Genomic DNA, 27,897 nt, shown 5'->3' with positions numbered 1-27,897 from the left:
ATATAATTACTGAGCTTTTACTGAACAACAGCTCATGAAATATATTATCCATAAAGTTTTGAAGCATAATAATGTTGGAAGAAACCCAAAGGGTAATTTATTTATTTCCCAACTGAATTGACCCTTTACACACTTGTGAAAATATCTATGGTTGTTGTCAGAACTCCTTCTCCATCCTTGACTTCCTGCCGTCCTGTGCAATTAGTGGCATGACCTACACTGGCTAAATCTCAGTGGGCATTTCTAAGTGAATTATTTTAAATGCAATAAAATAAATCTCCCAGTAGATAAGTCCTAGCATCAGTGTTGCTTCTCAGTTTCTGTAGAGTTATTTAAAATTTCAAAACTACACATAAAAATTAATAGGTACATTTCCTTAGAAAATGTTCAAAGAAAAAATTTCACTTAGAAAATGCTTTTATTTATTGGATAACAGTTTGTCCTCCATCAGCTAATAAATCCAGTGAGCTTTTTTAAATGAAGAGAAATTAAAAGGTACTGATTTTAATTGTATTTTTATTTTTATCCACCAAAGAATAGGATTGCCTCTTCAGCAAGTGTATAAGAGAAGTTTATTCAGAATTAAGATAACTTTTGATTATAAGAAATGAATACATCCAGTAGTGTCATAGGAGAAGGAAATGGCAACCTACTCCAGTTTTCTTGCCTAGAGAATGCCATGGACAGAGGAGCCTGGTGGGCTGCTGTCCATGGGGTCGCACAAAGTCGGGCACGACTGAAGCGACTTAGCATGCATGCATGCTTGGAGAAGGAAATGGCAACCCATTCCAATATTCTTGCCTGGAGAATCCCAGGGGGAGAGGAGCCTGGTAGGGTGCCATCTATGCAGTCGCACAGAGTTGGACACGACTGAAGTGACTTAGCACCAGCAGCAGTAGTGTCATTATTCAGGGAATTCCAAAAAGAAAATTTTATTTGAATGAAGTTGGTTTTAAAAAAATATGAATAATTTATAATTTAAAATATGTATGTTTAAAAATAATACTATATGGGCTGCTTGAAACCTTATTCACAGTATTTTAAGACATGAGACTCCACTAACCTAAACCATGTTGTTATACAATTCTTAAAATTTATTTAATTGTGAAATGATAGCAAACCTAGCAAAATTGATAATAAAACCAACTGCTGATGTTGTCTATGAACTACTGTTCTGGATACATAGTGAGTAATACATGGGCCTATGCTCCACTATACCATCTTCTGAAGAATAATTGAAAATAATTATGATATTCTATGACAAAGTATACAGTGATAGTTTTTATCAATTATGAGAACAACTTATTTAACCCTAACCAAAACTCAGTATTTATTAAAAAATGTGGGACTCATTGCCACACACCCTGTGATGTATCCTCTGGAAATAGGAAAAACTGTAGCCACATAGAAAATGACTTAAAACATCATATGTAACATAAATTATATTCCTTAAGAGTAGAGATCCTTTCATATAAGCACACTGTATAATCACATAGGTGATGATTCTATATTAAGATTTTGATTATATATTAAGCATTTTACCAGTGCTTAATATTAACATATATAGTTAAACTATAAAACTATAATTTTTTAAAAATGAATCATATTTTAGTTAATCTTTCTTTATAAATCCTCTCATTATTAGTATTTTCTTGGTAAAGACAGTTTTATGACTACATATTTATAGGAAATATTTAGAACTTTCAAAAAATATTTCAAGAAAATGTTTACAATTAAAATATGTCAAGAAAATGTTTAGAATTTTTAAGAAAATGCTATCAATGAAAGATTTATTGTTTATTTTCTATATTCTTTTCTGTGTTCATATATATCAATTGTAAAACATTTATTTTTTATATTATTAGCTTTTACTAAAGTTAAATTTATGAAAATTTTATTTTCAGTCAGTTAAGTCGCTCGGTTGTGTCTGGTCTCTGCGACCTCATGAACTGCAGCATGCCAGGTCTCCCTGTACAACACCGACTCCCGGAGTCCACCAAAACCTATGTCCATTGTGTCGGTGATGCCATCCAACCATCTCATCCTCTGTCGTCCCCTTCTCCTCCTGTCCCCAATCTGTCCCAGCATCAGGATCTTTTCAAGTAAGTCAGCTCTTCGCATTAGGGGGCCGAAGTATAGGAGTTTCAGCATCAACATCAATCCTACTAATGAATACCCAGGACTGATCTCCTTTAGAATGGACTGGTTGGATCTCCGTGCAGTCCAAGGGACTCTCAAGAGTCTTCTCCAACAGCTCAAAAGCGTCAATTTTTTGGCGCTCAGCTTGCTTCACAGTCCAAATCTCATATCCATACATGACCACTGAAAAAACCATAGCCTTGACTAGACGGACCTTCGTTGGCGAAGTAATGTCTCTGCTTTTTAATATGCTGTCTAGGTTGGTCATGGTCTTTGTTTTCTGAATGTTGAGCTTCAAGCCAACTTTTTCACTCTCCTCTTTCACTTTCATCAAGAGGCTTTTTAGTTCCTCTTCACTTTCTGCCATAAGGGTGGTGTCGTCTGCATATCTGAGGTTATTGATATTACTCCCGGCAATCTTGATTCCAGCTTGTGCTTCTTCCAGCCCAGCGTTCCTCATGATGTACTCTGTGTATAAGTTAAATAAGCAGGGTGACAATATATATCCTTGACGTACTCCTTTTCCTATTTGGAACCAGTCTGTTGTTCCATGTCTAGTTCTAACTGTTGCTTCCTGACCTGCATACAGGTTTCTCAAGTGGTCATGTATGGATGTGAGTGTTGGACTGTGAAGAAAGCTGATCACTGAAGAATTGATGCTTTTGAACTGTGGTGCTGGAGAAGACTCATGAGAGTCCCTTGGACTGCAAGGAGATCCAACCAGTCCATCCTAAAGGAGATCAGTCCTGGGTGTTCATTGGAAGGACTGATGCTAAAGCTGAAACTCCAATACTTTGGCCAGCTCATGAGGAGAGTTGACTCACTGGAAAAGACTCTGATGTTGGGAGGGATTGGGGGCAGGAGGAGACGGGGACAACAGAGAATGAGATGGCTAGATGGCATCACTGACTCGATGGACATGAGTTTGGGTGAACTCCGGGAGTTGGTGATGGACAGGGAGGCCTGGTGTGCTGTGATTCATGGGGTCGCAAAGGGTCGGACACAACTGAGCCACTGAACTGAACTGAACTGAACTGAAGGTTGGTCATAACTTTCCTTCCCAGGAGTAAATGTCTTTTAATTCCATGGCTGCAATCACCATCTTCAGTGATTTTGGAGCCCAGAAAAATAAAGTCAGCCACTGTTTCCACTGTTTCTCCATCTATTTGCCATGGGACCGGTCCCATGATATTAGTTTTCTGAGTGTTGCGAGATGTGAGAGTTGGACTGTGAAGAAAGCTGATCGCCGAAGAATTGATGCTTTTAAACTGTGGTGTTGGAGAAGACACTTGAGAGTCCCTTGTACTGCAAGGAGATCCAAACAGTCCATCCTAAAGAAGATCAGTCCGGGGTGTTCAATGGAAGGACTGATACTGAAGCCAAAACTCCAATACTTTGGCCACCTCATGCGAAGGGTTGATTCATTGGAAAAGACCCTGATGCTGGAAGGGCTTGGGGGCAGGAGGAAAAGGGGATGACAGAGGATGAGATGGCTGGATGGCATCACCGACTCGATGCATATGAGTTTGGGTGAAATCCAGGAGTTGGTGATGGACAAGGAGGCCTGGCGTGCTGCGATTCACGGGGTCACAAAGAGTCGGACACTACTGAGCAACTGAACTGAACTGAACTGAACTTTAATAATAACTTTAAAGTTACTATTTTAACTAAGGTGACATTAAGCATACATTAGTTTCCTTTTTTTGTTTTTAATTCTCTAATTCTCCTATCCTTTCAAGTGACAATCCTTTCACATTTTTGTTTCTTTATTTTAATTTCTAGTAGAGTTTTGCATTTTGCCTTACAAATTTTTGACTGGACCTTTCATTAATATAAATTTTTAAATTTTCAGTAGACAGTACCGCTTTATTTTACATATTTAATAATATTTGTATTGTAGAATGATAATGTCACACATATATGAAGATAATGATATTATATTTATAAAGGTTTTATTATTCTACATATTTACAGTCAATTTACCAAACTATATTTGTTTCTGATTGTATATATGAACGTGAATTTTTTTTCTATATGTGTGTGTTCACCCACACATGTAAACATCTTTATTTCATGTTGCAGACTTTCTTGTATGTGATAATATTTGGCTTTCATAATATTTGCAACTAAAATACCGCACACTGTGTACAATTTGTTCACTTGCAAATTCTTTGGAGAATTACTCCTTCCCCCTCCACAAAGAAAACTCTGAAGAAGCTATTTTTTTTCCACCTAAGTAATTAACCATTCCTTTCCCCAAATTTCTTCTTTCAAAAAATCTTAAACTATTTAGTCTCTTATTGAGCCTTATCCTCATCTGAACTGTAATTCATAAGGTATCTATTTTTTATCATCATGACAGTTGAGTTTAATAGGGAGAGATTGTAAATATGTGTGATTGAATTTAAACAATAATCTATAATTGGAAAGAGTTGTAAATACAATAAAAGTTGATGGGTAGACAGAGTGTCATAAAGTTTATTATATAAGTGTTAGAGAAGCAAAGAGATATAAAAATTCTATTTGAAAGGGCTTGCACAGATTTTTTGAAGTTATAAAGGATATGGTTTATAGATATTCAGGCAAAGGGTCTATAACTACAGATTTCAGAAATTCAGTGAAGAAGAAGAGAATAATTTTGTTTAAATAGTACTTGAAAATAAGGATTCAGTCTATATTCCACAACAGTTGAACCAAATAATGTTATTTGGGAAGCTAATTTCACATTTCTGTGTGACAATATCTCAGCAAATAAAAATATCATTCCATCTTTAAAAGTAAACTATGAAAGAGAAATCATTCCTCAACAGCACAGTAAATGTTTATTCACTGTAGAATTGTATAATGCATGCATTCATTGATTTTCTATGAATATATTTTAAATACAAAATTTAATTTTGATGTTATTGTGCCTTTCTATGGCAACCCACTCCAGTGTTCTTGCCTGGAGAATCCTGGGGACGGGGGAGCCTGGTGAGCTTCCGTCTATGGGGTCACACAGAGTCGGACACGATTGAAGTGACTTTGCAGCAGCAGCAGCAGGGCAATATAATTAACTAGCAAAATGATGTCAAAATAATCATTTTTATACCAGCAAAATTACCTAGAAAAATCTTTGGCCAAAAGTGTTTGCATTTTCAAATGTTAACCTATCGATCAAAAAAGATTTATTTCTCCAAATTGGTAAGCTCATGTCTTTCATTTAAGATCTGTAATGTTTAAATAATACAAATTCTGACTAAAATAACTTAAAATAGCTTATTATTTTATACTTGACTTCCTTACTTATGCTTATGTCTGCCTTTAGGAAAAATGATGTGAATGCCCCAAGGAAAACTATAATCAGACATCAGTTTATTTCATTTTATTGTGGTTGTTCCCCACGTCAAGATTAGACATGTTTCTTTGTATTCTCATTGTTCTCATTTTCCTAATGGTTCTATTTGGTAACCTCTCCATGATCCTTCTCATCTTTCTGGACATCCATCTCCACACAGCCATGTATTTCCTACTTAGTCAGCTCTCCCTCATGGACCTGAATTACATCTCCACTTTTGTCCCTAAATTGGCCTCATTTTCTATTTGGAAACAAGTCTCTCTCCTTCATTGGGTGTTGGATTCAGAGCTTCTTCTTCTCGACTTTAGTAGGTGCAGAAGGATTGCTCTTGGCCTCTTTGGCTTATGATCGTTTTGTGGCCTTTTGCTATCCTCTTCACTATCCCATCAGAATCAATAGAAGTGTGTGTTGATGATAGTATAATCTTGGGTAATGGGCTCTATCAACTCCTGTGCCCATACCACATATGCCCTCCATATTCCTTATTGCCAATCTAGGATCATTGATCATTTCTTCTGTGATGTCCCAACCATGTTGACTCTGGCCTGCATGTACAACTGGATCTATGAGTACATAGTGTTTGTGAGCACCACTGCATTTCTTTTGTTGCCATTGGCATTGCATATTCTTATGGCCACGTTCTTCTTGTTGTCTATCCTTTGAACTCAGCAGAAGGTAAAAAGAAGCCCTGTTCTACGTGCAGTACCCACCTCACTGTGGGGACTTTCTACTATGTGCCCTTTGTTTATACATATCTACACCCAAGATTTCTTCATATTCCAACAGAGGACAAGGATCTGGCTGTCTTCTACACTATCCTCACCCCAATGCTCAATCCTATTATCTACAGCCTGAGATACAGAGAAGTAATGGGATCCTTGAGAAGAGTAATCCAGTGAGTCTTCCCTGTGAAAATGTAGGCAAACTTTTTGCATGAATATCAGATTTGTATAAATTCATTCATTAATGTACAGTCATAAAAATATTAAGGAATCATTAAGTGCAAAGACTAAAAGTGATCTAGAGAAGAAGAAAATCACTCAGATTTCAACAAAATTGTCTTATATATAAATATATATGTGTATTGACACATGTGCACATATACATATTTAAAGACTTAAAACCTCATTCTCTTTTATGGGAATTTTCCCCATCAATTTCAAGTCCTTTTATTTCTTCTGTTTTGTGGGCAATAATAATTGTTTTTTGTCACATAATAGTTAAGATGGAAACTATGTGAAGTCATTCAACATAACAAATTTGCTATTTTCCACTTATTTCCAATATGTTTAAGATGGGCTCTAAGAATATCTATGTTAATTTAAATATCTGAAGACTTACTGTTCTTCTCATAGTAAACCTATAATTGCAAGTAGCAGTTACTATTTCTCTAAATATAGGGAAATTTAATTTCATGACTTTAGCTGAGACCATCAGGGGTTCTGAAGTCTTTACGTCAGTTTGAAAGAAAAATGAGATGTTTCTATTTATTTTAGCATGGCATGTCCTAGCGCAACAATTTATTATCCTAGGTTGAATGAGAAAAAGCAATTAGGACTTGAAGATACCAAAAGAAATCAAAGAAATTGTGAAGTTAATAATACAATGAATGGGTCAACATTCAATTCAAATTAGTGGAAATTAGAAATATCCATATATCTGCAGATGGTGACTGCAGCCATGAAATTAAAAGATTCTTGCTCCTTGGAAGAAAAGCTATGACAAACTTCAGTTCAGTTCAGTTCAGTCGCTCAGTCGTGTCCGACTCTCCACGACCCCATGAATCACAGCACGCCAGGCCTCCCTGTCCATCACCAACCCCCGGAGTACACTCAAATTCATGTCCACAGAGTCGGTGATGCCATCCAGCCATCTCATTCTCCGTCGTCCCCTTCTCCTCCCGCCCCCAACCTTTCCCAGCATCAGAGTCTTTTCCAGTGAGTCAACTCGTCGCATGAGGTGGCCAAAGTATTGCAGTTTCAGCTTTAGCATCAGTCCTTCCAATGAACATCCAGGGTTGATCTCCTTTAGAATGGACTGGTTGGATCTCCTTGCAGTATAAGGGACTCTCAAGAGTCTTCTCCAACACCACATTTCAAAAGCATCGATTCTTCGGCGATCAGCCTTCTTCACAGTCCAACTCTCACATCCATACATGACCACGGGAAAAACCATTGCCTTGACTAGATGGACCTTGGTTGGCAAAGTAATGTCTCTGCTTTTTAATATACTATTAAGGTTGGTCATAACTTTCCTTCCAAGGAGCAAGCGTCTTTTAATTTCATGGCTGAAATCAGCATCTGCAGTGATTTTGGAGCCCAAAAAAATAAAGTCTGACACTGTTTCCACTGTTTTTCCATCTATTTCCCATGAAGTGATGGGACCAGATGCCATGATCTTTGTTTTCTGAATGTTGAGCTTCAAGCCAACCTTTTCACTCTCCTCTTTCACTTTCATCAAGAGGCTTTTGAGTTCCTCTTCACTTTCTGCCATAAGGGTAGTGTCATCTGCATATCTGAGGTTATTGATATTTCTCCCAGCAATCTTGATTCCAGCTTGTGCCTCTTCCAGCCCAGCGTTCCTCATGATGTACTCTGCATATAAGTTAAATAAGCAAGGTGACAATATACTACCTTGATGTACACCTTTTCCTATTTGGAACCAGTCTGTTGTTCCATGTCCAGTTCTAACAGTTGCTTCCTGACCTGCATACAGGTTTCTCAAGAGGCAGGTCAGGTGGTCTGGGATTCCCATCTCTTTCAGAATGTTCCACAGTTTATTGTGATCGACACAGTCAAAGGCTTAGGCGTAGTCAGTGAAGCAGAAATAGATGTTTTTCTGAAACTCTCTTGCTTTCTCCATGATCCAGCGGATGTTGGCAATTTGATCTCTGGTGCCTCTGCCTTTTCTAAAACCTGCTTGAACATCTGGGAGTTCACGGTTTACATACTGCTGAAGCCTGGCTTGGAGAATTTTGAGCATGACTTTACTAGCGTGTGAGATGAGTGCAACTGTGCGGTAGTTTGAGCATTCTTTGGCATTGCCTTTCTTTGGGATTGGAATGAAGACTGACCTCTTCCAGTCCTGTGTCCACTGCTGAGTTTTCCAAATCTGCTGGCATATTGAGTGCAGCACTTTCACAGCATCATCTTTCAAGACTTGAAATAGCTCAACTGGAATTCCATCACCTCCACTAGCTTTGTTAGTAGTGATGCTTTCTAAGGCCCACTTGACTTCACATTCCAAGATGTCTGGCTCTAGGTCAGTGATCACATTATCGTGACTATCTTGGTCGTGAAGATCTTTTTTGTACAGTTCTTCTGTGTATTCCTGCCACCTCTTCTTAATATCTTCTGCTTCTGTTAGGTCCATACCATTTCTGTCCTTTATCGAGCCCATCTTTGCATGAAATGTTCCCTTGGAATCTCTAATGAGGAATTCCCCAGGTCAGTAGGTGCCCAGTATGCTACTGGAGCTCAGTGGAGAAATAACTATAGAAGGAATAAAGGGATGGAGCAAAAGCAAAACCAATACCCAGTTGTGGATGTGACCAGTGATAGAAGCAAGGTCCGGTGCTGTAAAGAGCAATATTGCATAGGAACCTGGAATGTTAGGTCCATGAATCAAGGCAAATTGGAAGTGGTCAAACAGGAGATGGCAAGAGTGAACGTCAACATTCTAGGAATCAGTGAATTAAAATGGACTGGAATGGGTGAATTTAACTCGGATGACCATTATATCTACTACTGTGGGAAGGAATCCCTTAGAAGAAATGGAGTAGCCATCATGGTCAACAAAAGAGTCCGAAATGCAGTACTTGGATGCAATCTTAAAAATGACAGGCAAACCATTCAATATTACAGTAATCCAGGCCTATGCCCCAACCAGTAATGCTGAAGAAGCCGAAGTTAATCGGTTCTATGAAGACCTACAAGACCTTTTAGAACTAACACCCAAAAAAGATGTCCTTTTCATTATAGGGGACTGGAATGCAAAAGTAGGAAGTCAAGAAACACCTGGAGTAACTGGCAAATTTGGCCTTGGAGCACGGAATGAAGCAGGGCAAAGGCTAATAGAGTTTTGTCAAGAGAACGCACTGGTCATAGCAAACACCCTCTTCCAACAACACAAGAGAAGACTCTACACATGGACATCACCAGATGGTCAACACCGAAATCAGATTGATTATATTCTTTGCAACCAAAGATGGAGAAGCTGTATACAGTTAGCGAAAACAAGACCAGGAGCTGACTGTGGCTCAGATCATGAACTCCTTATTGCGAAGTTCAGACTTAAATTGAAGAAAGTAGGGAAAACCACTAGACCATTCAGATATGACCTCAATCAAATCCCTTATGATTATACAGTGGAAGTGAGAAATAGATTTAAGGGACTAGATCTGATTGATAGAGTGCCTGATGAACTCTGGACAGAGGTTCGTGACATTGTACAGGAGACAGGGACCAAGACCATCCCCATGGAAAAGAAATGCAAAAGAGCGAAATGGCTGTCTGAGGAGGCCTTACAAATAGCTGTGAAAAGAAGAGAGGCAAAAAGCAAAGGAGAAAAGGAAAGATATAAGCATCTGAATGCAGAGTTCCAAAGAATAGCAAGGAGAGATAAGAAAGTCTTCCTCAGTGATCAATGCAAAGAAATAGAGGAAAACAACAGAATAGGAAAAACAAGAGACCTCTTCAAGAAAATTAGAGATTCCAAGGGAACATTTCATGCAAAGATGACAAACTTAGATAGCATATTAAAAAGCAGAGACATTACTTTGCCAACAAAGGTCTGTCTAGTCAAAGCTATGGTTTTCCCAGTAGTCATGCATGGATGTGAGAGTTGGATCATAAAGAAAGCTGAGTGCCAAAGAATTGATATTTTGAACTGTGGTGTTGGAGAAAATTCTTGAAAGTCTCTTGGACTTCAAGGAGAGAAACCAGTCAATCATAAAGGAAATCTGTCCTGAATATTCATTGGAAGGACTGATACTGAAGCTGAAACTCTAATACTTTGGCCACTGGATGCGAAGAACTGGCTCATTGGAAAAGACCCTGAGGCTGAGAAAGATTGAAGGCAGGAGGAGAAGGGGACAACAGAGGGTGAGATGGTTGGATGGCATCATCGACTCAATGGACATGAGTTTGAGTAATCTCTGGGAGTTGGTGATGGACAGGGAAGTCTGGCATGCTGCAGTCTATGGGTCGCAGAGTTGGACACGACTAAGTGACTGACCTGAACTGAACTGAGAACATTTTTGTGAGTATCTTTGAAAAGTGAAAGTGTTAGTTGATCAGTTGTATCTGATTATTTTTAGTCCACTCCATGGACTATAGCCCACCAGGTTCCTCCTATAGAGTGGGTAGCCATTTCACTCTGCAGGGGATCATCCTGATGCAGCGTTCAAACTTGTGTCTTCTGCATTAAAGGCAGATTCTTTACCATTTGAACCAATCCAGGACATTTTTGCAACTCTCCTTATCACTTATCATATTTCCATTTTACCAGCTGAGTAACCACTAACTTCTTGCATAATGTCTCTCAGACAAGATTTTCTTCCCACTTACAAATTTTATAGTTCTCACAAAAGAGATTGGTGAAGGTCAACTTTTATGGACCAGTTTTATTATTAATAAATCACTTTCCTTAAAAGGTCACATAAGTGCTTCCACTAAAACAGCATCAGCTAAAACAAACTTCTTGGTTGAATGATTATCACTGTTTCTCAGTGATCTATGGAGAAATTTTCTTCATCTCTCAGTTACGTCATTAAAAAAAGGGTCACATCCTACATAATTTGCAGGGCACAGGACAAATAAAATTATAAGGCCTCTTGTTTACAAATTAGAAAAATATTCATTACTGTTGCTCAAATATTGTTTCTTCAAAATTAAATTTTAGTTATATAATGTATCAATTTTTACAAACAATATTTTTTCAGAAGTTTATATATAATACAAAATGACATTGTATTTGGTGATATCTTTATTTATTTTAAGATTTTGGGGGGTTCACATTTTTCCAAATTTATTTTCATAAAGCTTATACATGTGAAAATTATTCTCTATCACTAGAATTGAAGTGTTTTCTGTCACTACTGATAAATGCTTCAGTTCAGTTCAGTAGCTCAGTCGCGTCTGACTCTTTGCTTAGTTGAAATTAATACTTGATGATTTTTAATGTTTAATTAAAAATGTGTTGTGCTTACATTTCTGGAGATATTAAGAATGTTCATAGGCTGTAAAAATATTGGTCAGATTTTCTGATAAATTATATCAAAATAGAAATTTTAATACAAGTTGAGATGATAATTAACATGAAGAAAAGTTTCTAAAAATGATTTAGCTTATAAATCAATTTCAATCCTTCAATTCATACAAATCCATTACATGTAAGTCTGAATTTAATTTTAAATTTGATTTTGAAATTTAAGCAATGGATCCCCTTAAATTTTTGATTTTTAAACTTTGTAAAATAACCAGAAGTAACTTTATGTTTTAAATATTTGTTCATTCATTTTATCATTGTATTTTCAGTTACAAGTTAAATTGATGTTAAAATGTCTTTTTGTTAAAACTTTTTCTGAAAATTTACATAAAAGAATATTCTTTCCTGCCATCGATCTTTCAAATAAATTTTAATTTTGCTTTTAAACCTGTGAATATTTATTTCAATAGTTTTAAAACTAATTTACCCTGTACTCTTTGGTGAGTGCTAATTACTCCCTGATATGCTTTATTGCAATGACCTTTCATGTATTCATTTTGTGATAATTTGCTGAATCTCCCCTTAACTCTTGAAAGTATTGTAGAATCACTACTCAAAGAACAGTTTTCAGAACAAAAACTTCAACTTTCTGGCCAAAGTTGTTCTTGATAAAATAGTCCTTGATTATCTTTTAGCTTGTGCAAGGTGGTTTCATTACTTTATTGGCTGTACAGAGACAACCTTAAGGGACTGCACTGGTGTGCAATCACAGCTGAAGATGCATGCAGAAGAAATCAAGGCTTACCAGACAGTCAGGTCACCATTGTTGAGCTCTATGTGAGGGGGTGGGGTGGACTTCCATTGAAGCTTTTTTACCTGTACACACCCTCAGGTAACAGGACACCATGTACACAAGCTCTTGGGCCAAGCACAAGTGGCCTCTGCCATCATAGTTTCAAGGGTCAATTGAAGTTTTTGTCTTGGAAACTATTCTTTCAGCACAGATTCTGCAATATTTTTAAGAGTTAAGGAGAGATCCAGCAAATTATTACAAACTTCAGAGGTGGTATATCACCACCACTGAAAAAACCAAGAGCAGGTGCCAATCGCTGACCCTGCTGGCAAAAGTACTGGGTGTACACTCAGGTGCTGTATCTGCACTCCCACTGTCAAGGGGATATTGGTCATCACACACTGAAAAAAGAGGTGGAAGGCATCCGAACTAAAAGCAGATCTCACTCCCAAAATATTAATCTCATACAAGCTAAGGAGGGAGGTTCCCACATATAAATAGCCTTCCAAGACTACAGTAAATTATAGTTTTTTCTAAACTCATGGAGTAAGAGAAATATAAGTAAAATGAAGAAGCAGAGGAACCACTTTCAGTTAAAAGACCAAGAAAATTCCCCCAAAGGAACAATGAAACAAGCATCTTTAGTGTAATATGTAGAAAGGTGCATGCTCAATCACGTCTGACTCTGCAATCCCATGGACTATAGCTCACTAAGCTTTTCTGTCCATGGGATTATTTATGCAAGCAAACTGGAGTGGGTTGTCATTTGTTTCCCCAGGGGAATTTCCCTACCCAGGGAGCAAGCCCATGTCTCCTACATTAGCAGGTGAATTCTTTACTGCTGAGACCCTCAGTCTAATATACATGGTTTGAAAAGGAGGTAATGAAAATACTGAAGGAATTAAGAAACACTATTGACAGAAATACAGATTACAGTAAAAAGGAAATAGAAATTACAAAGAGGAGCTAAGAGTAAAACAGAAAATGTATTTACTGAGACAAAAGCTGAACTTAAAGCAGTGAATAGTGGAATGAATAATGCAGAATAACAAGTTTATGTGTAAGATAGACTGATGGAAATCATTCAATCAAAACAACACACAGGCTTCCGGTTCAAAATGGTGGAGTAGAAGGACATGTGCTCATCTCTTCCTTTGAGAGAACCAAAATCACAACTAACTGTTGAACAACTATTGACAGGAGGACACTAGAACCCACCATAAAAAGATACCTGTCATTCAAAGACAAAGAAGTAAATGCAGCAAGAATATAGGAGGGGCACAGTCAGAATAAGATAAAATCCCATATCCGTTAGGTGGGTGACACACATACTATAATACCAAAGCAATAATACAATAATAATACCAAAGAAGCTCTCCTAGTGTGTTTGAAGGTTCTGAACTATGTGTCATGCTTCCCAGTTTGGGGATCCAAAAATGGGAGTGAGAATACCCGGAAAATCTGACTTTGGAGGCCAGAGGGGTATGATTACAGGACTTCCATAAGACTAGGGGAAACAGAAACTCCAGTCTTGGAGGGCACTTGTATACATCAAGACCCAGAGGATAAGAGCAGTGACCCAAATGGAGACTTAACCAAAACTGCTGCTGCTGCCACTGCTAAGTCACTTCAGTCATGTCCGACTCGGTGTGACCCCATAGATGGAAGCCCACCAGGCTCCCCCGTCCCTGGGATTCTCCAGGCAAGAACACTGGAGTGGGTTGCCATTTCCTTCTCCAATGTGTGAAAGTGAAAAGTGAAAGTGAAGTTGCTCAGTCATGTCCGATCCTTATTGACCCCACGGACTGCAGCCTACCATACTCCTCCATCCATGGGATTTTCTAGGCAAGAGTATTGGAGTGGCTTGCCATTGCCTTCTCCGTTAACCAAAACTACCTGTTAGTATTGTGGGGTCTCTTGTGAAGGTGTGGATAAGCAGGGACTCACCACAGGGATGTGAGCACTGGCAGCAGCAGTACAGGAAAGTCCCCTTGGCATAAGCCCACTTGTAGGTTGCAGTCAAGCTTACCATAGAGCTCATAGACCCCAGGGCTGGGTAGCCTCAAGCCAAACTACTACCAGGCAGAGAGCCCAACCACATCCATCAGCAGATAATTGGATTAAAACTTTATGAGCAAGATTTTGACCACCAGAGCAAGACCCAGTTTTTCCCACCATCAGTCCCTCCCACCAGGAAGCTTAAACAAGCCTCTTAGCCTTCTCCATCAGAGGGCAAACAAAACAAGTGGGAGGAACCACAGTCACACATGCTAAAACAAAAGCCACATTAAAGAAACTTAATCAGGATAAAAAATCAAAAAATTATGTCCCAGTTGAAGGGACAAGTTAAAACCCAAGAAAAACAACAAAATGAATTTGAGATAGGCAACCTTACCAAAAAAGAATCCAGAATAATGATAATGAGGATTATCTAGAATCTCAGGGAAACAATGCAGAAAATATAAATGTTTACCAAAGACCTAGAAGAACTAAGAACAAACAAGCAGAGATGAATAGTGCATGAGAAGGTATCAATAGCCAAGTAACTCAGGCAGAATAAACAATAAATGACCTTGAGGACAGAATACTGGAAATCAGAGCTGCAGAACAGAATATAGAAAAAAGAATGAAAAGAAATGAAGACAGCCTAAGAAAACCCGAGACAATATTAAACACACCAACATTCACATTATAGGGCTTCTAGGAGAAGTGAGAGAAAAAGGACCGGAGAAAATATTTGAAGAGCTAATAGCTGAGAAGTTCTCTAACATGGAAAAGGAAATTGTCAATCAAATCCAGAAAGCACAGAAAGTCCTAGGTAGGATAAACCCAAGAGGGAACACATCAAGGCATGTAGTAATCAAACTGATAAAAATTAAAGATAAAATATTAAAAGTAACAAGGGGAAATTAAGATGGTGGCTCAGAGGTTAAAGCGTCTGCCTCCAATGCGGGAGAGGTGGGTTCAATCCCTGGGTCGGGAAGATCCCCTGGAGAAGGAAATGGTAACCCACTCCAGTATTCTTGCCTGGAGAATCCCATGGACGGAGAAGCCTGGTAGGCTACAGTCCATGGGGTCGCAAAGAGTCGGACACGACTGAGCGACTGAACGGAACGGAACGGAACAAGGGGAAAACAGCAAATAATATGCAAGGGAACTCCCATCAGGCTATCAACTGATTTCTCAACAGAAACTGTAAGTCAGAATGGAAAGGCATGACATATTTAAAGTGATGAAAAGGAAGAACTTACAACCAAGAAAACTCTACCCAGTAAGATTCTCCTTCAGGTTTGATGGAGAAATCAAAAGCTTTCCTGACAAGCAAAAGTTAAGAGAATTCAACACCAAATAGGAAAAGGAGTACGTCAAGGCTCTGTATTGTCACCCTGCTTATTTAACTTATATGCAGAGTACATCATGAGGAATGCTGGGCTGGAAGAAGCACAAGCTGGAATCAAGATTGCTGGGAGAAATATCAATAACCTCAGATATGCAGATGACACTACCTTATGGCAGAAAGTGAAGAGGAACTAAAGAGCCTCTTGATGAAAGTGAAAGAGGAGAGTGAAAAAGTTGGCTTAAAGCTCAACATTCAGAAAACTAAGATTATGGCATCTGGTCCCATCACTTCATGGGAAATAGATGGAGAAACAGTGGAAACAGTGACAGACTTTATTTTTGGGGGCTCCAAAATCACTGCAGATGCTGATTGCAGCCAGGAAATTAAAAGATACTTACTCCTTGGAAGGAAAGCTATGACCAACCTAGATAGTATATTAAAAAGCAGAGACATTACTTTGCCAAAAAAGGTCCGTCTAATCAAGACCATGGTTTTTCCCATGGTCATGTACGGATGTGAGAGTTGGACTGTGAAGAAAACTGATCGCTGAAGAATTGATGCTTTTGAACTGTGGTGTTGGAGAAGACTCTTTTTTTTTTTTTTTCAAGACACAGCGAGGTTTATTTCCAGCTAGCTGGGGTCCAAGTGTCCGCCCGACGCAGCGGGTTTCAACAAGGACCCCGAGCACTCAGAGCCAAGGGGTTATATAGCATTTTCAAATCATGATATTTCTAAATTACCTAACTCACAGGAATTTTCTTTACACACACACACAGCTGTGCATATCTCTCTCCTGGGGTCTTAAAGAGATAAGTTTATCAGACCTGTTTACCTAATTTTCAGTGTCGAAGCCGCCCACATTCTTGGTACTTAAGATTAACTTGTCTCTCGGGTTTTATCTAGTTCTTCTTCCCTCAAGTCACATACTCAGTAAAAATGGTTTTTCCGGCCTCTAAGATGGACGTTCTTATGCTAACCCATTCTTAAATTACCCCCTTTTCTGTTGTTCAAACGGAGGAATCTTCCTCCGTAGGTAGAGTTTGATCCAGGTATCATTATACATCCTTCCTCAAAAACAATTTTAGGAATCTTTACTTAAAAACAACCTTATCTTAAAATGGAGTAACTTTGGTTTTACAAGCAGCAAGCAAAGTACAGAGGCAAAAATGCATTACAGGAGCATTAAATTCTACATTAGGTCACAGCGTCTAATCTGAAATCACACCCATAATATCATTTTTCAGGATATCTGGGAAACCATAGCTACTCTATTTTGAGTTTCAATTGTAAAAAAAAAAAAATTTTTAATAACCAAAGCAGATGTCACCACTAATGACGTTAGTGTTTTTCTAGGTATGAGAAGATGCAAGAATTGGAACTCATAAAACCTTTTTCTGAAAAGATATGACTATCTGAATGTCTGTTCTGCCAGTTTTTTCAGAGCACAGAGTGCCTCATTCCTGATTTTCACCCTGAACTTCTTTCAGGGGGTGTTGAAGGTCAGCAGCTTGCAATGGTCGTGACATAATCTTTGTAGAGGCAGCTGGCAAGTACCAACTTCCAGTCAGCAGGGTCCCTTCATAGCCACATATCTGACAATGTGACACCATTTCATGGCCATTGTGTCCCGCGTTGCTGGGAAGGCTCATTCCCAGGTCTAGGGAAGCGATGGGCCACTCAGTGTGCTAAAATTGGACCAGGCCTTGCAAGTAGCAAAAGTCTCTGGACCACTGTCTTACTAGCCTCCTGGTCCAGGAAAATATTCCCTCTTGTTGCTTTTTCTCATACCCAGAGTCACATTATTACAATTATTGATCTCATATGGAACTGCATATCAGCATTATATCACAGGCTCAGTGAAACAAGTGACATAGAAAATAATATAGCCATAGCTAGCAGTTATTAGTAAAATAAGAATTATAAGTCAAGAACTTTTATTAGATAAAGCCTGGTATACCCCAAGTCACCTGACTTCATTTGTTAAATGACTATGCTGCTGCTGCTAAGTCACTTCAGTCGTGTACGACTCTGTGTGACCCCATAGATGGCAGCCCACCAGGCTCCCCCGTCCCTGGGATTCTCCAGGCTATAGCCTGGTGTTAATCTCCTGGTTGTACATTATGGAGCATCTGACCTTTATCTGAAGATTGGTTATTGAGATAAACCTTAGAAACTAACCTAGAGTGTCCTTTTTAATAACTTAATTAAATCTTTTAGCAGTATCATATAACAAGGAACTGTCTCAGGAGTGAGTCTTAGTAAACACTAGACATTAACAAAACTATAAACTTAACAATTTACAAAACTTTATATTCCGTGATTTTTCATTATGGAGGCCCTGTAGCCAGGGAGGCTTTAACCCATCAAATAAAAAATGAGGCTTGTCAGGGAGCTGGGAAAAGCCAAGCAGCCTCTTGGATTTCCCATAGCCCTGACTTTGATTTCCAGCTATTGTTTTTCATTTTCCAATTTAGAAGCAGACTTTTGCCATGGTTTAAGGACATTAGGATGGCACAAGTCTAACAGAGTTTTTATATAAGCAGAATGAGCTTTTACATGTCTACAAACCCGACAATTGGATTAATTTCTAATACTAGCATAGGATCAGGCTTATGGTAGAAAAGCATTTGATTTACATGCAGAGGTCTAAGAAGTCAAGAAAACATTATAAATGATCATACGAATCAGGTCCAGCATCTTGGGCAAGCTGTCTACCTCTGATGTCATCGTCTTCTCATCCTGGTGTAGTGTAGTTTCTTCTGAAAAAAGTCCTTCCATCCAGGTTGGAGACAGTCCCTTAAATTATGTCTTTTTCCAGTCCTGATTGCAGGTCATAAGGCATCTGATCTTCATCCAAAGATAGATCACTGAGACAAGCTTCAGAAACAAACCTAGGGTGCTCCTCAAGAACTCAACCAAATCCTATATTAATATCACATAACAGCAAAGATCCATTCAAGAAATGAGTCTTAGTAGAAACAGATTTCCATTAATAAACTGGGATTTAACACTCATTGAAACATCTTTTTCTCCCTAAAATCACCCTCATTTTTATCAAATATAACCAGATTAAGACTTGTTTACAAAATAGATCTGTTCTCAATAAACTTGACCTGATTATTTATATAACCATAGATTTTCTTCTTTTTTTTTTTTTTTTGCTTTGCTTTGCTGAAACTTTTATGGAGTCTTTAACTTGACTTTAAAACCTTTCAGGGCTAGGAAAGTCATCTCAAAGCCTTATCACAGATTTTGCCTAACAGATGTGAGTGAATTCCTCCCTTTCTTAAGGTCTCCAAAACTGAGATTTCTGTACCTGTTAGTGAGATAACCTTCTTAGTTTATCTGATAAAGTTACTGGAAGACTAAGAGTTTCCAGTTTCTGAAGGGGTCAGATAGAGAAAAATGTTAAATGCTTCAATTTGTCTATTAAATACCATTTTACCAAATTACTATTAGAAAACACAGATTCAAACCAGTAATTTTTCAGAAACCATAAAAGTTATAAGCATATTTGCCAGTTCATTCGGTCCTTTTGTTAACCTTTGTACAGTCATCAGGTTTCTCACTAGAATCTTTTAATTTCTTACCCAGTTCAGAAACTTGTATTTATCCAAAAATACTTTTTATAAATCTTCTGGAAGAGGAAGCATTTTCACTTGAAACTTGGTTAGTGCTGTGACAACACTTTAAGATAGTAATCAGAATTATGGCAACATTTTACCTGAATATATCAGAATTTATATATAAATTGTTTCTAGGATATCTGAATTAGTAACATTTACCATACAATATACCCGAGACTTATTATTCACTTGACAATACTTCCCATGTAATTTAACATGGAAGTTGAACCCAATTAGTGTAATATTTCCCTTTGGGATGTTTCAGGGGCCCTCTGAAGCATCCCAAAGTCAGCTAGAAGCCAAAAGTGCTTCATCTGATTGATTTAGGAAGTTTTGTCAACAAATATCAGAAAGGTTTAGAGCACTCAGTCAGATGGGATTATAGGTCACTGTGAAACAATAGCTATTCACTCAGCCATAGTAACAATATAGGATTTCAGAGGCAAACATAGAACAGACCACTTAAGAGGCAAATAAACTTATATCTATTGTCAAATGCAATTTAACATCTCAAGAAAATGTTTATTTATACACAAAACTCTTTCCTTGGTGTCCACTTTCCACAAAACCATTTTATCACTTTCTGTACCCATTTGTTCTCCCATCCTGGAACAGCCAACTGTAAGTTAGACCTTTTTCCTCTATAAAATGTAACTTCATTTTTCATACCTTTTTTTATTTCCACTCTGCCATAATTGCGAGCCATGGCGCTGATTTCAGGAAAGTGGTTCAGGAGCAGGGTCTTAGGCGTTACCTGAGCCTGTCCCATTATTGTTACAAAAAGAAGACAGAAAAAGACAAGGGACACAATGCCAGCAAACACACAAGTTCGAACCAAGCTTTTTAACACCCACTGGCCGGTCCGCCACACCACATTCACAGGCGCCGTCTCATTCACACAACACTCAGGACCCTTACCTAGGGTTCCAAACGGCGTCCACTGTGGACGTCGTTCAGGCACCCCTTCGTAGGGAACGTCTCCCACAATTTCCAGTAATGGAGCCTCCAGGGTTGTAACTGGCTTCTTCCCTTCCACGAGAATTCTCAATTGGGACCGGGCAGAGACCTGTTTCAGTCTCTCCGGTCGAAGACCTGTTTCAGTCCTCCCCTCTAGGAGGTGGCCAAACCTCCTGCTGCGGCTTTTGTGCAAACCTCAGTATCGGAGGTTGTCTGTCTCTTTGAGGAGGGGTCTTGGGATCCCGGACGAGCCCCCAAATGTTAGAGTCTGGAGTTGCCCTTCCCGCAAAGGAACAGAGGACACTCACGATAATGCAAGACACACAGTGAGGTTTATTTCCAGCTAGCTGGGGTCCAAGTGTCCGCCCGACGCAGCGGGTTTCAACAAGGACTGGAGAAGACTCTTGAGAGTCCCTTGGACTGCAAGGAGATCCAACCAGTCCATTCTAAAGGAGATCCGTCCTGGGTGTTCATTGGAAGGACTGATGCTAAAGCTGAAACTCCTATACTTTGGCCACCTCATGCGAAGAGTTGACTCACTGGAAAAGACTCTGATGCTGGGAGGGATTGGGGGCAGGAGGAGAAGGGGACGACAGAGAATGAGATGACTGGATGGCATCACTGACTCGATGAACGTGAGTTTGAGTGAACTCCGGGAGTTGGTGATGGACAGGGAGGCCTAGCGTGCTGTGATTCATGGGGTCGCAAAGGGTTGGACACGAATGAGCGACTGAATTGAACTGAACTGAAACCAGCTTTACAACAAAGACTAAAGAAGCTTTTCTAAGCAGGAAACACAAAGGAAGGAAAATACCTATAGATAATAAACCAAAACAATTTTTAAAAAAGGTAAGAAGATCACAGATATTGATAATTACCTTAATGTAAATGTATTACATGCAGCCATCAAAAGATAGATTGACTGGCAGATGAAAACATGTGCTTGTGTACTTCCACTTACCATGTCACTCTGCTTTACTCCCCAGATTATATGCAATTATTTTATATTGTCAGGTTAATCGTGTTCCCAGTATGGCTGACAATTGAATTATTTTTTATTTAATTTGAAAATTGATAAGCATCAGTTACTATTGTGATTATGTAACTACTTTTCCCTGAATATCATTGTAACATGATTAGTCAACAGAAAAGTAATAGAATTCTATAGCCCCACATTTACCACTTAGTAGAAAATCCTGTAATCACTTATTAATATCCAGATAAATATCAGAATTGTCTTGGAATTTTTTTTGAAAAATACAAATGCTCAGGTATTGTTCCGTTTTCCCCAGGCTCCAGATACGTTTTTAATGTACAGCAATGTTTAAAAACAGCTGGACTGTATGATGATCTCTTACTTTTATCTAGTTTTTCACTTTTTCTATTTCATATTCAGTTCTCCCATTTCATTTAGTTTATGATTTCCGTTTTCTCAATCTCTTCCTTTTTGTGTCTGTGTTCTTTCTTTAGTATTTATTGTGCAGTTGAAAAGCATTTGTAAACATATATATACATATATGATATGTATAAGATGTATATATAAGAAAATGTATGAATCTTTGCCAAACCAGAAAAGTTATGATATTTTGATTCCACTTGTTTGACTTGGTATGTATAAAATGCTAAAGTTCTATTTTAAAAATTTTAAAAATAAATATGTGACAAGGAACAAATGTTTACTGTATAGCACAGGAAACTATCATCAATATCTTATAATAATTTACAATGGAAAATAATTTCAAAAATAATATATGTATATATGTATATCTCTATCACGTTGTTGTATACCTGAACCACTGTAAGTCAACTATACCTACATTTTATATATATATAAATATATATATATAAAGAAAGAAAAAATAAAACAACAGGACACAGAAAACCAAATGTAGAAACAATTAAAGCAATATAAAGAACCAGTGGGATCATAAAACATGCCAATTTATGTATAATAGAGATTTTAAAAGGAAAAAAGAGACAAGGGGATTGAAAATGTATTTGAAGAAACTAAGGCTGAAAACTTCCCAAACCTAAAGACAGAAACATATATCCAAATATGGAGAACACAGAGTCTCAAACAAAATGAACCAAAACATACATACACTAAGACATATTATAAATAATTGGTAAAAAGTAATGATAAAGAGAAGATTCTAACAGTAGGAAAAGAAAAAAAAAAAGATAATTACAAAGGAACCCACATAAAACTATCAGTTGACTTCTCACAGATGTGTTGCAAACCAGAAGGGAGTGGAAAAATATATTCAAAGTCTCAAAATAGAACAATCTGCAGTCTGTAATATTCTACCCAGCAAGTTTATAATTTAGGATAAAAGTAGAGTAAAAAAATTATCAAACAAGCAAAATCTAAAAAAATACAGCAGTACTAAAGCTATGCTAAAATAAATGTTGAAACATCTTCTCTAAATGTAAAAGCAGCAAGAAGATGTAAGAAAGAGGAAATCAAAGTTGGAAATAAATTTCTTAAATAACAGTTTGCATATCAAAAAATTAAATATTTCTGAAAGTGATGATAAACAAAAGGAACAGCAGAAGTATAAGTATAAAGATTTTAGAGTGTTTGATCCTAAATGATACTGTTCATGGGGGACGGAGGTTCATGACATTGTACAGGAGACAGGGACCAAGACCATCCCCATGGAAAAGAAATGCAAAAAAGCAAAATCGCTGTCTGAGGAGGGCTTACAAATAGCTGTGAAAAGAAGAGAAGCGAAAAGCAAAGGAGAAAAGGAAAGATATAAGCATCTGAATGCAGAGTTCCAAAGAATAGCAAGGAGAGATAAGAAAGCCTTCCTCGGCGATCAATGCAAAGAAATAGAGGAAAACAACAGAATAGGAAAAACAAGAGATCTCTTCAAGAAAATTAGAAATTCCAAGGGAACATTTCATGCAAAGAGGGTCTCGATAAAGGACAGAAATGGTATGGACCTAACAGAAGCAGAAGATATTAAGAGGTGGCAAGAATACACAGAAGAACTGTACAAAAAAGATCTTCAAGACGAAGATAATCACGATGGCGTTATCACTCACCTGGAACCAGACATCTTGGAATGTGAAGTCAAGTGGGCCTTAGAGAGCATCACTACGAACAAAGCTAGTGGAGGTGATGGAATTCCAGTTGAGCTATTGCATATACTGAAAGATGATGCTGTGAAAGTGCTTCACTCAATATGCCAGCAAATTTGGAAAACTCAGCAGTGGCCACAGGACTGGAAAAGGTCAGTCTTCATTCCAATCCCAAAGAAAGGCAATGCCAAAGAATGCTCAAACTACCACACAATTGCACTCATCTCACACGCTAGTAAAGTCATGCTCAAAATTCCCCAAGCCAGGCTTCAGCAATATGTGAACCATGAACTTCCAGATGTTCAAGCAGGTTTTAGAAAAAGCAGAGGCACCAGAGATCAAATTGCCAACATCCGCTGGATCATGGAGAAAGCAAGAGAGTTCCAGAAAAACATCAATTTCTGCTTCATTGACTATGCCAAAGCCTTTGACTGTGTGGATCACAATAAACTGTGGAAAATTCTGAAAGAGATGGGCATACCAGACCACCTAACCTGCCTCATGAGAAACCTGTATGCAGGTCAGGAAGCAACAGTTAGAACTGGACATGGAACAACAGACTGGTTCCAAATAGGAAAAGGAGTACGTCAAGGTTGTATATTGTCACCTTGCTTATTTAACTTATATGCAGAGTACATCATGAGAAGTGCTGGGCTGGAAGAAGCACAAGCTGGAATCAAGATTTCTGGAATCAATAACCTCAGATATGCAGATGACACCACCCTTATGGCAGAAAGTGAAGAGGAACTCAAACGCCTCTTGATGAAAATGAAAGAGGAGAGTGAAAAGGTTGGCTTGAAGCTCGACATTCAGAAAACAAAGATCATGGCATCTGGTCCCATCACTTCATGGAAAATAGATGGGGAAACAGTGGAAACAGTGTCAGACTTTATTTTTTGGGGCTCCAAAATCACTGCAGATGCTGATTGCAGCCATGAAATTAAAAGACGCTTACTCCTTGGAAGGAAAGTTATGACCAACCTAGATGGCATATTAAAGAGCAGAGACATTACTTTGCCAACAAAGGTCCGTCTAGTCAAGGCTATGGTTTAACCTGTGGTCATGTATGGATGTGAGAGTTGGACTGTGAAGAAAGCTGGTTGCCGAAGAATTGACGCTTTTGAACTGTGGTGTTGGAGAAGACTCTTGAAAGTCCCTTGGACTTCAAGGAGATCCAACCAGTCCATTCTAAAGGAGATCAGTCCTGGGTGTTCATTGGAAGGACTGATGCTAAAGCTGAAACTCCAATATTTTGGCCACCTCATGTGACTAGTTGACTCACTGGAAAAGACTCTGATGCTGGGAGGGATTGGGGGTGGGAGGAGACGGGGATGACAGAGAATGAGATGGCTGGATGGCATCACCGACTCTGTGGACATGAGTTTGAGTGAATTCTGGGAGTTGGTGATGGACAGGGAGGCCTGGCTGTTGTGATTCATGGGATCGCAAAGAGTCGGACACGATTGAGAGACTGAACTGAAATGAACTGATCCTAAATGACTATTAGGCTAAAGCAAGAAGATGGAGGAGTGTGTTAACTTACTTAAAAAACAGGATAGCCACAAATTAAAAACATACCATAGATTCACACACACAAGAAAAGAAGAAATGAAGAGAACACAAGCATAAAATTTAAGGAAATCACCTAGCCCCCCCCCCCCGCCCACACACACACAAAGACCAAAAGAAAAGAAAGGAGCAAAGAAAAATATAGACTCAACTAGAAAACAGCGTTCAAAATTGCAGTAGATACATAGTTATCAGTAATTACCTTAGTGTTAATGGATGAAATGTTCCAATCAAAAGGCATGGAGTGGCAGATTGGAGGAAAAAAACAAAAAGCAAGAGCATACAATATGCTGCCTACCAAAGACCCACTTTAGAGCAAAGGATTTACATGGATTGAAAGTGAGGAAATGGAAAAATGTGTTTCACATAAATGAAAATTACAAGAAAGTGGGGGTTGAAATATTTATATTAGTGAAATAGACTTCAAATGAAAAGACATAAAGAAAGATAAAGAATGCTATGTATTGGTAAAATCATCAATACAAGAGGATTTTACACTTGTCAACATGTATGCACCTAATATATGAGCATTAAAATACATAAAACCAATATCAACATGCATAAAGGGAAAAATTGACTGGAACACAGTAAAATTAGGAGACTTTTAACACTCAACTTACAACAATAGGCAGAGTTTCTAGATAGAAAATAGATAAAGAAACAAAGATCCTGAAGGACATAATACAACAGTTGCACTTAATTGATATTTCCAGTGCCTCCCTTTGGAAAATACAGAATACGTTTTTTCACAAGTGCATATAGAAGAGAAAATTCTCTAAGACTGACAACATGCTAGGGCATGACATAAACTTGAAAAAATGTAACTGTGCAGAAATATTCCAAGTACATTCTCTGAACCCAACAGCATAAAACTAGAAATCAAATGCAAAATAAGAAATGAGAGAGAGAGAAAAAATAACAATAATTCCATGTAGCCTAAGCAGTGTGTCACTATAAAGCAAATGGTAAATGAGGAAATAAATAAAGAAACTTAAAAGTACTTTGAGACAAATGACAGGGAAAGAGCAACCATACAAAATTTATGGGATGCAGCAAAAGCACCTCTCAGAGAGAAGTCTATAACGACACAGTCCTTCTTCAAAAAGTAAGAAGATTCTCAAACAACCTAATCTACTATCTAAAAGGATTAGAGAGGAAAAAACAACATAAAGTCAGCAGACAGAAGGACATAGCAAAGATCAGAGAGGAAAAAAATTAAGAAAATGACAGAAAAAGACAAGAATGCAAAGATTTAGTCTTCTCCAAGGGTATACAAAATTGACAAACTTCTGACCCAGCCCACCAAGAAAATTAAAATAAAATAATCAACAAAAAAGGAAAAATACCAACCTGCACTGCAGAAATACACAAAAAAATATATATGAGAGTAGTATAAACAATTATATGCCAAAGAATTTGGCAACCTAGATGAAATGGACAACTTTCTAGAAATGTACAGCTCACCAAAATTGAATAAAGAAGAAATAAATAATTTGAACAGACCAATTACTAAAAATGAAATATAATCTGCAATTTGAAAAGTTCCTACAAACAGAAGTTCAGGACACAATTCACAGGTGAATTGTAACACACAAAGAAGAAGTGAAAGTCGCTCAGCTGTGTCCGACTCTTTGCCATTCCATTGACTATACAAGTCCATGGAATTCTCCAGGCTGGAACACTGGAGTGGGTAACCTTTACCTTCTCCTGGGGATCTTCCTAAACCAGGGATTGAACCCAAGTCTCCCACATTGCAGGCAGATTCTATACCAGCTGAGCCACAAGGGAAGCCCAGAAAAAGAAAAATTTTACCAATTTTTCTTAAACTCTTCTAAAACACTGAAGAGGAAGGAACAGACCCAAATATATTCTATGAATGCACCATCACCTTGACACCAAAACTAGACAAAGATACCACCACCAAAAAAAAAAAAAACTTTGCAGGTCAATATCTTTGATGTAAATAGATGTAAAAATTCTCAACAAAATAAGAGCAAACCAAATCCACCAGCACATAGCAGAAAGTTCATACATCTGACTAAGTGTGATTCATTCCAAATTCACAAAGTTGGTTTAACATACAAATATCAATCCATGTGATACTTTTGTTATTGTTGTTTAGTCACTAAGTTGTGTCCAGCTTTTTTGTGATCCATGGACTGTAGTCCACCAGGTTCCACAAAGCAAATAAATCCCCACATAATAAATGCTATTCACATCAAACCCATCAGCCAATATAACATTCATGGTAAAAAGCTGAAAGTCTTCATGCCAAAATCTGGAAGAAGACAAGGATGTCCACTCAAATTGTCATATGCAGATGACATGATACTACATATAGAAAACCCTAAAGTATTTATACAAATACTACTAGAACAAACAAGTGAATTCAGCAGTTTATCAGGGTACAAGATTAACATATAGAAATCAGTTGCATTTCTTTACCCTAATAATGAAAAATCATAAAGGGAATATTAAAAGCAAACAAACAAAAAACAATATATTTTTAAATCACACACTCCAAAATAAAACTCTTAGAAAAAAACTTGACCAAGAAGGTGATAGAGTTATACACTGAGAACTATAAAACATTAATAAAGGAAATGAAAGGTGATTCAAAGAAATGGAAAGATATACCATACTCTTGAATTGGAAGATTTAATTTTGTTAAAAAACAAAGCAATCTACAGATTTAATGTAATCCCTATCAAACTGTGTGTGACATGTTTCTGAAGACTAGGACAAATTGTCCTAAAATTTCTGTGGAAATGTAAAGGAACCAGAATTGTCAAAGCAATCCTGAGGAAAAAGAACAAAACAAGAGTTATAATCCTCCTAGACA

General features: G+C 37.8%; 1 pseudogene; it reads left to right on the top strand.

The window, feature by feature from the left end:
- Positions 1-71: 71 nt before the first annotated feature.
- Positions 72-6,375, top strand: LOC129558908 (olfactory receptor 2L5-like; annotated as a pseudogene).
- The last annotated feature ends 21,522 nt before the right edge of the window (positions 6,376-27,897 follow it).

This window comes from Moschus berezovskii, chromosome 8 (assembly GCF_049115385.1).
Source record: "Moschus berezovskii isolate FMDL1 chromosome 8, NW_MosBer_1.0, whole genome shotgun sequence".
NCBI lineage: Eukaryota > Metazoa > Chordata > Mammalia > Artiodactyla > Moschidae > Moschus > Moschus berezovskii.
Note: the sequence above shows the minus strand (reverse complement) of the source record. Positions and strands in the feature narration are given on the sequence as shown.